The sequence below is a fragment of the Bos taurus genome, unplaced genomic scaffold (assembly GCF_002263795.3).
Source record: "Bos taurus isolate L1 Dominette 01449 registration number 42190680 breed Hereford unplaced genomic scaffold, ARS-UCD2.0 Leftover_ScbfJmS_1899, whole genome shotgun sequence".
NCBI classification, from domain to species: Eukaryota; Metazoa; Chordata; class Mammalia; order Artiodactyla; family Bovidae; genus Bos; species Bos taurus.
This window is the reverse complement of record NW_020190994.1, coordinates 146,187-159,994: the sequence shown is the minus strand read 5'-3', so window position 1 is coordinate 159,994 and position 13,808 is coordinate 146,187. Positions and strand designations below refer to the sequence as shown.

General features: G+C 42.3%; 1 protein-coding gene and 1 pseudogene across 2 annotated transcripts in view; both read right to left on the bottom strand.

Annotated features, from left to right (window-relative positions):
• Positions 1–4,569: 4,569 nt before the first annotated feature.
• On the bottom strand, positions 4,570–5,427 carry LOC107133009 (small ribosomal subunit protein uS12-like; annotated as a pseudogene).
• Positions 5,428–10,267: 4,840 nt separating this feature from the next.
• The window catches only part of LOC520016 (ATP-binding cassette sub-family C member 4), a gene marked incomplete at its 5' end in the record, with an annotated part of 147,345 nt that continues 143,804 nt past the window's right edge, over positions 10,268–13,808 (bottom strand). For both annotated transcript variants that reach the window (XM_010810929.4, XM_059884439.1), the window contains 1 exon segment: positions 10,268–12,578.

The window sequence follows — 13,808 nt, the reverse complement described above, 5'->3', positions numbered from 1 at the left end:
AAAACTGGAAATAGAACTGCCTTATGACCCAGCAATCCCACTGCTGGGCATACACACTGAGGAAACCAGAATTGAAAGAGACACATGTACCCCAGTGTTCATCGCGGCACAGTTTATAACAGCCAGAACATGGAAGCAACCTAGATGTCCATCAGCACATGTATGGATAAGAAAGCTGTGGTACATATACACAATGGAGTATTACTCAGCCATTAAAAATAATACATTTGAATCAGTTCTAATGAGGTGGATGAAACTGGAGCCTATTATTCAGAGTGAAGTAAGCCAGAAAGAAAAACACCAATACAGTATACTAACACATATATATGGAATTTAGAAAGATGATAACGATAACCCTGTATGCAAGACAGCAAAAGAGACATAGATGTATAGAACAGTCTTTTGAACTCTGTGGGAGAGGTAGAGGGTGGGATGATTTGGGAGAATGGCATTGAAACATGTATAATATAAGAAACGAATCATCAGTCCAGGTTCGATGCAGAGTACAGGATGCTTGGGGCTGGTGCACTGGGAAGACCCAGAGGGATGGTATGGGGAGGGAAGTGGGAGGGGGATTCAGGATTGGGAACACGTGTACATCGGTGGTGGATTCATGTTGATGTATGGCAAAAACAATACAATATTGTAAAGTAATTAGCATCCAATTAAAATAAATAAATTTAAATTAAAAAAAAATCCCACAGCAGAGTTGATTTTAAAAACAGAATACATTTTTAAAAACATTTTCCCAGAAAAGTGGAAACCATACTTTGCTAAAGTTTAAGAAATAACACTAGGAAGATAAATAAGAACTCTTTCTAAAACTAAATCATCTGCTTTATAATCAGGTTAGATCTATAGTCCCTATTCTTAATCCTCCACATTACAAGTGGTGCAGGAGAAGGAAATATCTCACCTTGGGAAACGTGGGAGTACCAGGGACCAGCTTCCAAGTGTGGGTCTTTAGCTTCCTGCGGGAGAGAGTTGAGAGGGAGCTGAAGTAGAGTGAAAGTGGATTTATTCAGGGAGATACACACTCCATAGTCAAAATATGGACCCTCTCAGGAGGTGAGAGGACCCAGGTTGTTAGTTGTCATGGGCTGAGTAATTTCATATGATAATAAGTGGGACAAATATTCTTGCTATTCCAGGGAAGGAACAGGGGTTTTCAAGAATTGAACCACTGCACACTTTTGAAATGGAGCAGGACCCTACGGTCCTTGCCCCCCATGTCCTCTGCCTGCCTTTTGTCTGTTGAAAATCTTTAGCCAAAGAATAAATTTAACCCCAGAAATGAGAACATGCAGAAGCAAAAGAAAACAGTTAAAGGAGACCAAATAATAATAACGCAGTCGTTAAGCACAGTCAAGGACCTCTTAATTCCTTCTCAAGGGCTATAGATAATATTCTGAGCCATATCCTGTGAGCTGTCTTATAGGTACTGAAAATTCTTCCAGGTAAAGAACTACATGATGACCAGACTGTAGCCATGACATAAACTGCCACAGTTCTGAGAACTGACCTCGAGAAATGGAAACAAACCAACCCTGGAACTGAAGAGTAACTGTACTTAAAACAATCAATATGACACTGGTCAGACCACCAATGACCAATTTCAAGATGACTGTCACTGCTGACTCTGCTGTTTCTACACATAACCCTCTCCCTCTGTCTATAAAAGTTCTTGTCCATTCATTGTCAAGGGAGGAGGAGTCAGCCTTTGGAGAGGTACCCACTGTCCCCCCCCCCCCACAACAATATGCTGCTGCTGCTGCTGCTAAGTCGCTTCATTAGTGTCCGACTCTGTGCGACCCCATAGATGGCAGCCCACCAGGCTCCCCCGTCCCTGGGATTCTCCAGGCAAGAACGCTGGAGTGGGTGTTCTTTCCTTCTCCAATGCAGGAAAGTAAAAAGTGAAAGTGAAGTCACTCAGTCACATCTGACTTGTAGTGACCCCATGGACTGCAGCCCACCAGGCTCCTCCATCCATGGGATTTGCCAGGCAAGAGTACTGGAGTGGGGTGCCATTGCCTTCTCCTGACTGGGGAGAGTCAGTAACAAAACAGGAAGAAATCAAACTGTCTTCCACTTTCCTGGTGGCTTAGACAGTGAAGAATCTGCTTGCAATGGAGGAGACCAGGGTTTGACCCCTGAGTTGGGAAGGTCCCCTAGAGAAGGGAATAGGCAACCCACTCCAGTATTCTTACATGGAGAATTCCATGGAATTCTGGTGGGCTATAGTCCATAGAGTTGCAAAGAGTCAGACAAAACTGAGCAACTAACATTTTCTAGCAATGAAAGCAGCTGCCACTTGGGAAGAAATGAGATCTTATATTTCCAACAGAGGTTTTTGTTTGGCTGCTCTCTTGTGGGTTTTTTAAAGTGCTGATTCCTGCCTCCCCTCTGTCGAGATTCTGATTTTACTGAGATGAGGCTTCAGCATTGGGTTTACAGAGCTCCCTTGGTGATTTTACAAACCACTGGCCTTTTCCATGTTTAAGTTATAAGGACTCTATCTGGACGAGGAACAAAGTAAACAAATTAGGTGATTCTGTAGGAGCAGAAAGGTGCATTTCTTTGCCTAGGGTGTAGATGAGGTGGGTGAGGTGGGGGCCTGTGGCACCTCTTGCCGGCTGTGAGATCTTCCTGGCCCCTCATTCCATGGCCTTTCCACGCTGGTCACCTGGATACATGATTCTTCTGCCCCCTGGTGGTGATTTTCAGTATAGCATGATTGTCCCTGGAGGTTTCATACCAGCCCAGCCTAGTTGGGTATCCCTGTGGCTCAGTGGTAAAGAATCTCCCTGCCAATACAGAAGCTGCAAAGTTCAATCCCTGATTTGGGACGATCCCCTGGAGAAGGAAATGGCAACCCAATACTGCAGTATTCCATGGACAGAGGAGCAAACCAGGCTATAATCCATAGGGTCACAAAGAGTCGAACATGACTAAGCACACACACCCACGCAGGATTTATGGGCAGACGCTAACAGTATCAATTCACTCATGTTATTAAAAGCTGGCTACAGAACAGTCTACAGTGTGTATGAGTGCCTCTCCAAGGGTTACACTCCTATAGTTACTGCTTTTAAAAGATTCCCTGATGGCTCAGATGGTAGAGTCTACCCACAATGCGGGAGACCTGGGTTTGATCCCTCAGTTGGGCAGAACCCCTGGAGAAGGAAATGGCAACCCACTCCAATATTCTTGCCTGGAAAATCCCATGGACGGAGAAGCCTTGTGGGCTAGAGTCCATAGCATTGCAGAGTCGGGACACGACCGAGTGGCTTTACTTTCACTTCTGGAGCTTTCCTCATAGATCAGCCAGTAAAGTATCTGCCTGCAAAGCAGGAGACCAGGGTTCCATCCCTGAGTTGGGAAGATCCCCTGGAGAAGGAAATGGCAACTTACTCCAATATTATTTCCTGGAGAACCCCATATGGACAAAGGAGCCTGGAAGGCTACAATCGATGGGTTCACAAGTGTTGGACAAGACTCAGCAACTAAACCACCACAGTCTTAGTTCACAAACCTGAGCTTCACACATCTGAGTTCCAAGATGTGGCTTGCTGGGAGGGAAATCCTGGGAAATGTACAGGATGAGCAGCTTGGCAGTAACTTTAGGAGTCACTCCTAGGCAGAGAAACTCGGAGTTCCAGGCCACTGGCCAAGCACAGGTCTGGCACGTGTCTGTGACTGGAACCTTCCTGTGCCTGGGGTCTGAGGGATGTGTGTGTGCGTGCTTAGTCATGACGATTCTTTGGGACCCCATGGACAGAGGATGGGATTTCTGTCAGGAATACTGGAGTAGGTTGCCATATCCTCCTCCTGGTGATCTTCCTGACCCAGGAATGAAACTTGCCTCTGTTGGTTCTCCTACAGTTGCAGGCAGATTCCTTACCACTAGCGCCCCCTGGGGGGTTTGAGGAAATTGGTCTTGATAAGACCACTGGCTGATAGCCAGTGACAGGAGCTTCTCAGGTAAACAGTCTCAGTGGTAAAGAATCTGCCAATGCAGGAGACACAGGAGATGCAAGTTCCATGTCTGGATGGGGAGGACGCCCTGGAGGAGGAAATGGAAACCCACTGTAGTATTCTTGCCTGAAGAATCCCGTGAACAGAGGTGGCTGGCAGGCTGTAGTCATAGGGTTGCAGAGTTGGACATGACTGAGCACAGTCAGTGACAAGTGCCTATAATATTGAGCATCAAGAAGTGCAGAGGTGTAAGGTAATAAATGTCCCAGTAAACAGCTGCTGCTGCTATTGCTAAGTCGCGTCAGTCATGTCCAACTCTGTGCAACCCCATAGACGGCAGCCCACCAGGCTCCGCCGTCCCTGGGATTCTCCAGGAAAGAACACTGGAGTGGGTTGCATTTCCTTCTCCAATGCATGAAAGTGAAAAGGGAAAGTGAAGTCACTCGGTCATATCCGACTCTTCGCGACCCCATGGACTGTAGCCCACCAGGCTCCTCCATCCATGGGATTTTCCAGGCAAGAGTACTGGAGTGGGGTGCCATCGCCTTCTCCACAGTAAACAGCAGCTACCCCTTATTGTATTGTGTGGCAGGATGTATTTTTATTTAACTATCACATTTAATTTTGGTGGGTATATGAAAATTTATTACTATCATGCTTTCATCATCCAAATTCATGATCTTGGTCTTTCTTCTTGCTTTTGTATAAGGCCAAAAGAGAGACACTAGCTACTTTGACAACGTAAAGCAAACTCCAGGAATGTCACCAGTAGCATGATTTTTACAACCAAATCCAGCAACCAGAATATCATCACTTTCCTCAATAAAGTTCAAGCAACCATCACTGGGTGCAAAGGCTGTGATTTTTTGCCATTCTTGGTGAGCTGAACCCTGACACATTTCCTGATGGCAGAATTTGGTTGTTTGGCTTCAATCCCTACTTTTTCCAGCATGATTCTCTTGGCATGAGAAGCGCTTCCAAAAGGGTGGCCTTCAGGTCTGTGCCCAAATGGGCTTTCTTGTACTATTTATCATGCCGATTCTGGGCTCATCGGTGGCTACAGAGATTCTTGGCAGTATGAAAACCATGGCACTTGCCTATCCTGCCAATGTCACAGGCCTGAACATAAGACTACCACATTTAATTTTAACATAAGCTTGGAGAATATTAGGAGCCCCATTTTACAGAGCTTAAGGACCTCGATCAATGTCATAGACTTGTAACTGACAGATGCAGCCTCTGAGCCCAGACAGGTGTGACCACACAGTCTGTCCCAGCTCCTCCCATGTCCCGTGGGACCAGGAGGTCTCCCTGCCCAAAGACCTGCTCAGAGGCTTCAGCCTGACTCCCTGGGTGGGTCCGTGTGGTTCCTCCAGGTGCTCGCAGCCCCTTTGCTCCTACTGCCCTTGACTTGGGTCCTTCCTTATGCAGGGCAGCCCCTGAAAGCCTCATGGTTGGCAGAAAGACACTCTTGTCCCATTCTAGAAGCTTCTCCTTACATCCAGCTCCCGGGGGTGGGGTCAGGCCAGGTTGTGAGTAGAATTATGAGAGAAGCAAGAAGGTGTGAGCTCCTGGTCAGCACATTCCTCTGACCTGGGATCTCCCTCTTCTCCTGATGCTTCCTACCCCTCCGGGCAGCTCTTCTCCATACCCCTCCCCACTCCATTACAAGTCCTCCTGTAGCTCTGCTGTGGATCAGAGTCACCAGGGGAGGGGTCAGAATGCAGGTTCCTGGGATCCAGCCCCAAAGATCTGATCCAGGTTGTTACACAAGTGGGGCCTGGGAATTTGAATTTTTAACTAACAACCCAGTGGGTTTTTATGGAGGGGGCCCTTTGAACACACTTTGAGAAGCATTTAACAGACCTGTCACTCACATCTGTGGTCCCCGGTCAAGAGTGTAAATGAAGCCCATACTCCATGCTTAAATATTTAAAAGTTATAAATTAGTCAAACAAAATTGTCAGGTACACCTTCCTAATTATTAATAACTGGCAGAATAGGATTTTGGACACAGCTCCAAGCCAGAAGGCAGGAGAGCAGAGGGAGGGGCTGATCCAGCCCCCAGCCCTCCCCCTGCTCTTCCCACCTCTGGCTCTGACCCTCTTTGTGCCCTGAGGAATCTGCTGCTCAAGCAAGAGCACTCCCAGCCTTCAAGTCCAAGTTCAGGCCACCCTCTTCCCATCCCACAAACAACTGTATCTTGACCACTTGTCTGGCTGGGACATGGCCCCCAGGAGGGAGGCCTGCACTGGCGCTGGGAGCAGGGGTTCTAGGGTCCAGGTGCTCAGAGACGGCCTGGAGGTGGCGGGGCTCCAGGTGGCCATACCCCCTGGTCCTCTCTGGCTGCCTGAACCTAGGGAGGGTGCAACCACAGGATGACCCGAGCAGGGCCTCTAAACCAGTGCTTCTCAAACTGTAATGTGAGCAGGACTCACCTGGGATCTGGAGATTCTGAGTCAGTAGGTCTAGGGTACAGACAAGATTCCCTGTTCCTAACAGCCTTCCAGGCCAAGCCAAGGCTGCTGGTCCATGCTTCAATAGCAGAGCCCTAGGGCAGGGTGGGCAGAGTTTTCCTGTAAACAGGAAGTCAAAACATTTCCAGGCTTTGCAGGCCATATGGTCTATGCTCAGAAAAATGTCTACTTCTGCTTTATTGACCACACTAATGCCTCTGACTGTGGATCACAACAAACTGTGGACAGTTCTTAAAGATGTGAGTACCAGACCACCTTATCTGTCTCCTGAGAAACCTACATGCAGGTTAAGAAGCAAGAGTTAGAACCAGACATGGAACCAGTGCCTGGGTCAAAATTGGGAAAGAGGAAAGAAAAGGCTGTATATTGTCACCCTGTTTATTTAACTTATATGAAAAACAATGTATGTATATGTATAACTGAATCACTGCTGAATAGCAGAAATTAACACATTGTAAATCAGTTATGCTTAAGCAAGAAAAAAATTCCAAGGGTGTCAGTAGGTTCAGTATTAGTAATATTTACTCTGCTTAGCCTGGTGTTTGCCAGATTTTTCCACTTTAAAAATACAACTCTTCACTAAAGAATTAATCAACGAAGATACTTTGAGTCTATGAAAATGCTATGCCTCTCCCAACCCCAAACATTCATGGTATATTCAGTCAATGATGAATTTTGTCTGAATTATTTATGACGGCTGCCATATGATACTTTTCTGTCAGCCTCTCTACATTTGTGAGTTGATATTGTATTGCAAAAAAGAGCTTACCCTTCTTCCTGTCTATTTTATATCTTATCAGAATCAGTATAAACTCATGGATTTATAAATATTTTATAGTTGTAAAAGGGTTTAAAAACCTTCAGTCCTTTGTTTATCATTACTTACTTTTAATATTTCTAATGTAATATAAACTCCATCTCAGAGACTCATTTTTTGTATAGGTATTCTGCAAAATTTAATTTTAAAAATATTTTTTACATAATATTATCCTCCATAATTAAATATGATTAACTTTTGAATTAAACACTGCTTTGGAATACCCAAATCTTCCACCAATTGGAATGGATAATTGTGAGCATGTTTGCTAAGTGAAGAGTGAATTTAGTCAGAACCATCCAAAGTAAACTTTGTGTAAAACATGTTGAGTATATCTAAGTCTTAATCTTTGTTCTTCTTAAAAAATCACAGTCCCAATTTTGACTCCTAAGGGAACTCATCTGGGCCTGGAGTATAGGTGGAGGTCTCATTGAACTCAGGCATGTCATTCCTTTTAGTAGTGTTATTTTTTAGTTCTAAATTCAAAAAAATATGTATTTATCCCAGCTTTTCAGCACACATTGCTGTTTTAGTTTTTGGGGAAAAATTTTTTCCTTAATACATTAAGTTTAAAAAACAAAAGCTCAGTTAATCCACATTCTTTCTATTTTTAAAGGAAAATTAATAGCTTACACATAAAACCTTGTGTTTAAAAAACTCTGAAGGCTTTAAAGTGGTCTATTGTGTTTCCAGGGAACTTCTTCAACATTAGGACCATACTGTTGATTCAAGAATAGCATCAGTATAAATATAAGCATAGTATTGTTTATATATATATATAAAGAAAAAGCCCTCCAAACTTGAACAGGAATTTAATTATTTCTAACTTTTTAATGCTATTAAAAATATCAATAACGTATAATAGGGCCTTTTGGCAGCCTGTGTGGTCTAATTTTAAACATAAATATGATGGTAACAATTAATAAAGAGGGTAGTGCTGTAGAGGGTAGTACTGATGGGGCGCTAATCACAAATCCAGCATAGCTCAAAAGCAGTGTTTCTCACCTGTCTGGGGTTAAGAATCAGGTTTATGTAATTTTACATTTTCAGCCCATTGCAACCTAATCAATGATCCACTGAGCACTGCTAGTGCTCAGCTCAGTTGTGTGCACCTTCCCTCTGCAAGTGCAACAGTCACACTGGTCTCTGGGCTGTTCAGGATCCACCCCTCCTGAGTGTAGATGTCACAGCAATAACAGACGGCTGCACGTGTCTAGTTTTCTTGATTTTCCTGTACTTATTTCTAACATAGTTACAAACAGGCCATAGACTGGCACTAGCCCACAGGCCATGCTGTGAGTATCACTGTCGCAGTTACCTTTGCAATGACCCTCTGACAATTGTACTAACCTCATTTCAACTATCAAAGAAACTGAGACACAGTGGGCTTCCTAATCTTAAGAGCCCACAATTAGCATGTAGCAGAATCATAACCAATCTCAGTCAGTGCCCAGAGGAACCAGTAATTGTCCCTGAAAGCCTGATTCCAGAGCATGTGCTCCTCATGCGCATATTTCATTTTTATATGTGAAGGAGGAAGTTTGGTTTAGGCCATTAAATGAGGACCTCCTCAAATACATCTTCTACAATCTACAAACCTACCTTCATCCACATCCATCTTGCTCTCCTCTCCTGGTAATTAGGAATCACCAAGGTCAATGATTCCACCTTGTGCCTTTGGATGCTCTTGGTCCATCCATCGTACCAACCAAAGAACTGAAGTACAGAAACTATATTCATTTTCCAGATGAAGCTGAGATTCAGAGGTTGAGACACTTACCCAAGCATGTAACTCTGGCTACATGGCTATGGGGTGACCAGAGCTCATTTTGTCAAGGATGGTGCCAGTTTATCTTCCTGGCACCTTGGCTGGTTATTGCTTTCCTTTCACTCTCAAGTGTCCCACTCTGGACATTACATTCTTCGGGTGCTCACACTGCTAGTGAGGAGTAGAGAAAGAACTGGCATGCAGATCTGTGACTGACTCCAAAACCAGGGCTTTCTATTATCCCAGGCTACCTCTTAAAACTTCAAAATTATGAAGTTGTGAAGGAAGGTTTGTTCTCAGATATCATTCATTCATCCATGCATTCAGCAAACATTTATGGAGCACCTGCTATGTGACATATACCATGCTGGGAGATGGAATTAAAAGTGAATAGGGCACAGTTTAAAGTCTTTTTCTCACTTAGTTTTATAAGAAAACAGAATGCTTATGAATACTCATAGTTAGGGCAGGTTACATAATTTATAGCACTCAGTGCAAAACGGAAAGAATAGGGACCCTTGTTTAAAAATGAAGTATCTCAAGATGGTGACAGGAAGACACTAACCAAAGATGGTTCAGTTTAACAAATGAGAGATGGTCAGGGTATTGCAGAAATCCAAGTTACCTAGGACAAGGATTAATCTTAAGGTGATTTCCTAGCAGGGGTGACAACTGGGCTGAGCCTAGAGATGAGGCTGTCTCCTCTACATGGACCTTCTTCTATACATTTTTTTGAGCAAAGGGCACTGAGAAGAATCACTAAATCATCGTTTTGACTTACATGTCGGTCACCAAGAGTTTCCCCCACAGCACAGCCTAATCACCCATGTCTGGAACTGTGATACATGCTGTTGCATAACATGGAGATGGGCTGCCCAGACCTCCATTCAAGGACTCGTTCTCCAGTTGCTGGAAGTGCTGTAGGTGGGCAGTCTTCAGCCACCAGGTCTTCTGGGGGCAGCTTCTGCGCAATGTCCCATCTGGGTAGAGGTATAAAAACCTGGCCACTGGACATGTCAGGATAACCCTGAAGGGCTACCTTCACTCCAGCTCTCCATGGGGTCAGTTAAGGTCGTCTGGCCAGTGATGCATCTTGATCTTTCCCTCTGCCCTATCCTGTTAATTCCCTCCTGATGTCACAAGTGTTGATCCCAAGGGCACCCCTCATACTCATCCCAGCGCTAAACTGCATCCCAGTCTGCATCCCAGAGAACCAGCCAGCAACACATGTCAGAAAACATTCCAGTACTCAGGGAGGGCTTTTATTTGAAAATTACTGATTACACACATACTTATAACATTTTAAACCCCCCAAATAAAATACAAAACAGGGGTAACAAGGACTTTTTGTGTGAATGTGGTTACCTTTGATTTAAAATCCACAATCTAATGTTGTCTGACAAAAATGACATTATGTTATTAATAACAAAAGTAAACTATTAGGTTGAACCACATGAATGTGCCACTGTATGGCTTATAAAAGGCTGAATGTTAGCAGTTCCACATGGTTCAATCTAACAGAAAAAATCAATTAGCATTTGAAATTTAGATAACATTTTACTTATGAATAACTCATGGGTAAAACATATAGTTAATGAATTAAATTAGGAATTAGAAAATATATAATACTATGGCTATTGATTAGTGGTGAGTATCAAAACTTGCAGGTTGCAGCTAAAGTGGATCTTGGCGGGGGAGGGGGGAGTTGGCTTTATATACTTATATTACAAAAATAATGATTTTATTAACCTATTTCCAATTTAATAATTTATAAAAAAGAACCTCAAAGTAAAGGAAAAGTTAAAGGAAAGAAAGAATGATACAATGAACTAGGGAAAATAGAAAGAGCAGCAATCAAACAAAAAGTTGATTCTTTGAAAACAGGAAAAATTTATGCAAGATTATTCATAAAAAAGAAGGCTCAAAGAAAATTAAAAAGCCAAAAGAACACAGTTAGATATGCTGCAAAGACTAAACATATAAGATGTTATGAATAAATTTATGCCAATCAAGCTCAAAAACTCACAGGAAACAGAGCTACTCCTAGAAAAATGAAACTTATCAAAATGACTCTGCAGAAATAACACACTGAATAGGAAGCACATAATTACCAAAAGTTACTAGACAGCATATTAAAAGCAGAGACATTACTTTGCCAACAAAAGTCCATCTAGTTGAGGCTATGGTTTTTCCATTGGTCATGTATGGATGTGAGAGATGAAGTATAAAGAAAGCTGAGCGCCAAAGAATTGATGCTTTCGAACTGTGGTGTTGGAGAAAACTCTTGAGAGTCCCTTGAACTGCAAGGAGATCCAACCAGTCCATCCTAAAGGAGATCAGTCCTGGGTGTTCATTGGAAGGACTGATGCTGAAGCTAAAACTCCAATACTTTGGCCACCTGATGCGAAGAGCTGACTCATTTGAAAAGACCCTGAGGCTGGGAAAGATTGAGGGCAGGAGGAAAAGGGGATGACAGAGGATGAGATGGTTGGATGGCATTACCGACTCGATGGACATGGGTTTGGGTAGACTCTGGGAGCTGGTGATGCATAAGGAGGCCTGGCTTGCTATGGTTCATGGGGTCGCAAAGAGTCAGACACGACTGAGAGAGTGAACTGAACTGAACTGACCCAGACAGTGATGGTTGCATAACACTGTGAATGTGATTAATGCCACTGGATTGTGTGATTAAAAATGGTTATATGGCAAATTTTATGTTATATATACTTTACCACAATTTTTAATGTACAAAAATAAAATCCTCTATCTAGAAGACAGTCTAGCACATGTCTGTCCTTCATTAGCAAATCCCCTAGAAGGGCTCCTATTTTGAGAAAGCATATTTTCTTTTCCTTCTCTTTTAGAACATATAATATTGTCCTTCTGTATTTAACCACATATCCTTTCTTTTTTGTTGTTGTTACTTAAACTATAGTATATTGTATGTTTTTCCTATCAGGTTTCTCTGTAGTATTTTAACCAGAGGTCTTTTGGTGGAAAAATGGATCCTAGTCATGTTAAAGGAAATGGTGACACAAAACAGCAACTTCACACAGTCTTCAAGTAAACATAGTCCCTGATAAAATCAGAAAGTAATATGTAATTCTGGGAACAGTAAAAAACCATCTGTGACACCTTTGTCTCAAATCTTAGAAAATGAGTTTGGCTCTGGAGTCTCTCAGGACACAAAATCTGGGTCACGGTTTTTATAGGTGGCCTGTGTCTTTCATTTGCATAAGAAAGAAAACATTATAACATATAAATAAATATAATAAATCCTTTTCCAAGAGCTTGAAATCTTGAGTGAAGCTGGAGAACTAACATCTTATAATGTGTAAATATTTGTTGCTGGTATAAGAAACATAGAATATAGTTTATGCAGTCGAAAAGCTACTGGAAAAAAGCCTTTGGAGTAGACATGAACTCATGGGAGAATCAGTGTTGACTCAAAAATTGTTAAGGCTGAGGGCTGTCCACTGGAAATATTCATAACTACAAGGTTACTGTGAGTAACATCTGGCTATCTCCTTTTGAAGTACACCTGAGGGAGAAAAAGACAAAATCAACATGTTTAAAAGTTTCAATGTCCTTCTCCTAAGGCAACACATTTCTAGGTTTCCTTCTTCATGTGAAGCAACCATATCACTACTGGAGGCACAGTTTTAAAAAACCAGGGCTGTATTTATTCTATGGAGGAAATAGCTCCACTAAAACCTTCAGTGGGGCTGGGTTAAATGCCAAACAACCTGTAGATCTAGATTTCTGATCATTCTGATTCACAGATATGCTTTATCACTTCAATAAATTGGTAAGCAAAATCATTTTACTCCCTGGAATAAATTAAAAACAGGGTAACAAACAGGATAAGAAATCTTGCACCTCAACAGGGCTTCTCATTTTCACACATAAAAGGAGCACAACAGATTCAGATGTTAATATCAGGTTGTAATCTTTATATTTTAAAAACTCTGACTAACAAGAACTGAAACACTGGCATATATGTATGAAATATCCTGGTGTTTAATTTGTTTAGCAAAGCAATCATAGGGCCTATAGAAATGTGATCTGTGGATACTTCCCAAGAATGAAAGGGAATCAAAACCTTTAGCCAGGAATCAACCAAGTGACTTCTCTAAAATGAAGGATGATACCCAATAATAGGACAGATCTCTGCCAGGCCTTGGAGTTCTTGAATTCTACCAAATTCTAGCTGAACTGGAAGAGATACAGGTTTTCTCAGTGTATAATCAGAACACAGAAGAAGTGAAGTGCTGTCAAGGTCCACAATCATCAATTTTCAGTAGCTGTATTGTATCTCAGTTCCTTAACAGATGCACATAACAAAATAATGTCAGGCTTTGTGAAGCCTTATCTCTGAATGTGTTTGGGCAAAATACGATTTCAAATGTAACTCTTTATCCTCAAAGAAGAATGTGAAAAGTTTCATTTGAGTCTTTACAATGGAAAATATATCGTCTATCAGAGGCTGACTCGTGTCACAAACTGGGTTGCTTAGACATATGATTCAGATGTCTTTTATAAAATCTGACTACAAGTGCATCTGTGGGTGCTGTAAACAAAGTTATCATAAGAGAGAATGAACTTCACACATGAGACAGAAAAGCACTAGGATGCCCACCTTCATAGTAAGTGCACTTTCTTACTCTCTTGTTGCTAACATAAACTGCTACCCTCAAACAGCTCTGCATACAAAATGCTATATATTTAAATGTCATTTAAGGAGAAAAATAAGCCCTCCAAAAATGCTTGA